The 4,735-nt window shown below is 39.2% G+C and overlaps 1 pseudogene; it reads right to left on the bottom strand.

The window, feature by feature from the left end:
• Nucleotides 1-3,632: 3,632 nt before the first annotated feature.
• Nucleotides 3,633-4,443, bottom strand: LOC122692830 (annotated as a pseudogene).
• Between the last annotated feature and the right edge of the window lie 292 nt (nt 4,444-4,735).

Here is a 4,735-nt window from a genome sequence, read left to right as displayed (position 1 = left end):
GGGACGACAGGATGAGATGCTTGGATGGCATCACTGACTTGATGGACATGACTTTGAGCAAGCTCCGGCAGGTGGTGCTGGACAGGGAAGCCTGGCATGCTGCAGTCCGTGGCCCCACAAAGAGTTGGACGTGACTGAGCAACTACTGAACTAATTACATTGGGCCCACTGATATTAGGGAAAATTCCCTATCTTAAATCAACTCACGAGTAAACTTAATGGACCTGAAAAGTCCACTTGCCATGTAGTATAACATGACTACCCAGATGATGTCACATCCATGGGAGGAGAACTGTTTATTATTTATATCATTATCAATATGTTTTCAACACTATGAGCATTCTTTACCTCCTGTGATGGTTTCTTATGAGGAAGAAGCTAGTGTAAGGGGATATGCCTTCACAATTTTTAGTGGCCTTATCTTTTGACCAATTCTTTGTGACCCCATGGATTGCACCATCTGAGACTTCCCTGTCCATCACCAACTCCTGGAGCTTATTCAAACTGATGTCCATAGAGTCGGTGATGCCATCCAACCATCTTAACCTCTATTGTCCCCTTCTCCTCCTGCCTTCAATCCTTCCCAGCATAATGGTCTTTTCAAATGAGTCAGTTCTTCTCATCAGGGGCAAAATATTGGGGTTTCAGCCAGCATCAGTTCTTCCCATGAATATTCAGGGTGGATTTGCTTTAGGATAGACTGGTTGGATCTCCTTGCAGTCTAAGGGAGTCTCAAGAGTTTTCTTCAACACCACAGCTCAAAAGCATCAATTCCTCAGCGCTCAGCTTCTTTACATCCAACTCTCAGATCCATACATGACTACTAGAAAAAGCATAGCCTTGACTAGATAGACCTTTGCAAAGTAATGTCTCTGCTTTTTAATATGCTGTCTAGGTTGGTCATAACTTTATTTCCAAGGAGCAAGCGTCTCTTAATTTCATGGCTGTAATCACCAACTTCAGTGATATTGGAGTCCCACAAATAAAGTCTCTTACTGGTTCCATAAGTTATGATGAACCTAGGCAGCATAATCAAAAGCAGAGACATTACTTTGCCAACAAAGGTCCATCTAGTCAAGGCTATGGTTTTTCCAGTAGTCATGTATGCATGTGAGAGTTGGACTATAAAGAAACCTGAGCACAGAAGAATGGATTCTTTTGAACTGTGGTGTTGGAGAAGACTCTTGAGAGCCCCATGGCCTGCATGGAGATCCAACAAGTCCATCTTAAAGGAAATCAGTCCTGAATATTCATTGGAAGGACTGATGTTCAACCTGAGACTCCAATACTTTGGCCACCTGATGTGAAGAGCTGACTCATTGGAAAAGACCCTGATGCTGGGAAACATTGAAGGTGGGAGGAGAAGGGGGTGAGAGGATGAGATGTTGGATGGATGGCATCACCAACTCAATGGACATGAGTTTGGAAAAACTCTGGGAGTTGGTGATGGACAGGGAGGCCCAGTGTACTGCAGTTCATGGGGTCACAAAGAGTCGGACACGAGTGAGCGACTGAACTGAACTAAACTGAATCAAAAAAGAATGTGCAGGACCTGAAGGTATTACATGTGATCCTATTAAACATTTTAATAAATAACATCTATCCTTCTTAAACTATTCCCAAAAATTGAAGAGGAGAGAACACTCTTAAATTTTTTTTTTTTTCAATCAGGCTATCTGTACACTGATATCAGTACTATAATGAGACATTACAGAAAATTACAGGTCACTTTCTTGATGAATATGGTTGAGAAAATTTTCAAGAAAATATTAGCAGACAGAATTCAACAATCTATAAAAGGTATCATAAATGATTGTCACGTAGCATTCTTCCAGAGATGCAAGGATGGTTAAAAAACCACAAATCAGTCCATGTGATGCACCACATTAAAAAAAGGAAGAGAAACACAAGATTGTGTCAACAGATGTAGAAAAAGCATTGACAAAGTCTAACACCCATTCATGGTACATACTCTCAGAAAAATGGGCATAGAGAAAATACATCTCAACATAATAAAGGTTATTTATGACAAATCTACAGAGGTGGATATCTGAAAGCTCTTTCCTCTAAAATCAGGCCCAAGAGAAGGATGCTCACTCTTGCCACTCTGGTTTAACAGTGTGGAGGTCCTAGCCACAGCATTTGGACAAAAGTATAATAAGAGACATCCAACACCTAAGAGAAGAAGTAACACTGTCACTACTATAGACAAACGATACTTTATATAGAAAACCCTAAAGTATCCACCAGAAAACTAACTAATGAATTCAGTATACACACACACACACACACGCATGCACACACACACACACACACACACACAATGGAATATTTCTCACCCCTTAAGAATAAAGTTTTGCTGCTTCTAACATAGATGGACCTGGATATCATTCTGTTTAGTGAATTAAGACAGACAGAGAAAGACAAATACTGTATATTATCACTTGACATATGCAATTTAAATCTAGTACAAATGGATGAAAATAATGATGTAGAAAAAGACTCTTGCATATAGAAAATAAACTAGTGTTTACCAGTGGGGAGACAAAGTGGGAAGGGGCAAGACAGAGTAAAGATTCAGAAGTACACACTACTATGTGTAAAATAAATAAACTACAAGGACATACTTTACAGCATAGGGAATATGGCCAATAGGTCATAATAGCTTTAAACAAAATATAAACTATATATTGAACCACAATGTTGTACCTCTGCACTACTATAATACTATAAATCAACTATAATTCAATGAAAAACTTAACATAAAAGAAGAGTTCTACGTTGTGATATGTGGTTGTAATGGCAGTCATATTACAATATTTACATGTAACAAATTTCCAAATCTTACACTTTAAATTTACACAATGTTATGTGACAAATATATTTCAGTTTGAAAAATCTGCTGAAATATAGTTTTCTTTCGATGTGTTTTTTATTGTACTTCACTTCAAGCTTCTCATTTCTACATGAAAATATTTTAATGTGCTAATCTCCCTGCAAGACTCTTTCTAATAAATACTGCCATCTCTCTTAACCATGTTAACTATAAGCTTGTAACTGGCTCCCAAACTCTTACCTGATTTTACCATTGAGTGATAACCAGGGTATTCTTTACTCTGCGAGAACATGAATTTCTTCAGATTTATTTCTGACGACTGTACACACTGGTCCATTTTCTTGTATAATTTTATCTATAATTCAATACCTACTTCATTTCTGGGAAATTTGTCTTGTTAGACTGAAAGTGACACATTTGACCACTTTATAATATGCACATCATTTCAAGACTTGTTGTTTATTGCATAAATCTGAACTCCTTTTCCACAAGAAAATTTCATTGATATATTCATATTTCATGACAATATATTTCAATTGGTCTTTATATTGAAGAAGATGCTTGGCATGTCTGGTATAATAATATCTTGAGATACAAAATTTAAATTAGGATTCTGAGGGTGAATAAATGAACTGGCAATAGATCATTATAGGAATAAATAAAATTCACACTTTTCTCATAATACTAGAGGACTTTGCATTTCTTACCCAGGCCAAATAGAGCCTGTGTACACTGGAGTTATGGCTCATGAGCACAAAGGGGCTGACAGTTGGGAAGCAAGCTGCTGTGATTATACTCATGTCCACAAGGTACCGGCTGGGCTGATCATAAAGAGCCAAAAGAACTTGAAAGATGGTGGAAAGAATATAAAAGTAGACAAAGGTGCTCCCAAGGAGAAGGATGGATTTAGTAGCTCTGGACTCAGGGGAGGACCTGGAGGAGGCGTCAGTCCTGCGAATGTGCTGGACCTGCTGCTTATTTCTGTACAGGATGAGAACCATGGAGCTGCCGGCCCAGAGCGTGAGCCCCAGACATAAAACATCACGGAGTGACAGCAATGCTGCATACAAGGCGTTGTCAGTTTTGTCAGTAACAATAGAAAAACAATAGCCAAAATCTCTTTCCTCTGTGATGTTTTTGTCACTCCATTTGCCAGTAATATTGAAAGGAAAAATGACATTTACCAGCATTTGCAGGATCCAACACAGGAAAATAGAGAGAACCACGTACTTGGGAGCTGTTACTTTCAGCACTGCCCACCTGGAGTTCCAGGGACTGATCGTGATCACCTGAAAGACACTCAAGAGGCAGATGCTACTGATGGACACTCCCCTCCCCACTCTGTGCAGAAAGAAGAGAAGTTTGCAGCCAACATCACTGCGGATATGCTTCCACCCAAAGACTGCCATTGTCTGGGGGACCCCTTTACAGAGGAGGACCAAGGAGTTGGCCACAATCAGGTGCTTAAGGATCAAATCTGTGGACCGTAACCTGTAACCCGTGAAGTGAAGGATGATATAACTGCAAAGTAGTGAGAAATTCCCGAGGATTCCAACCACGGTCTGTGTTAAGATGATCATGCCTATCATGAAAAAGCTGCTGGCCATCCTTTCAGTTCACAGTCACTGGTACTTTTGAGTTAGAATGTCCTGCATGGGAATATGAAGCATGGGTTACATGCATCATGTCAACTGAAATCCAATATTCTCCACTTAACAATAGTTCCCACTTGGAAATATTTGCTTCTTGTGTTTCTGTTACCTGCAGCCTTTAAAGGATTTCATGTATAACATTTAAAGAGAACTAATATGCAAAATTAATCACTGAAGATACTCATGTGATCACGTCTTCATTCTTCACAAGTTTATCAGGCAGGAACTGAAGGGACCTTAGTTATAC

Source organism: Cervus elaphus, chromosome 4, assembly GCF_910594005.1.
Source record: "Cervus elaphus chromosome 4, mCerEla1.1, whole genome shotgun sequence".
In the NCBI taxonomy this organism is placed as follows: Eukaryota; Metazoa; Chordata; class Mammalia; order Artiodactyla; family Cervidae; genus Cervus; species Cervus elaphus.
The sequence above is the reverse complement of the archived record's forward strand: the minus strand, read 5'-3'. Positions and strand labels throughout refer to the sequence as shown.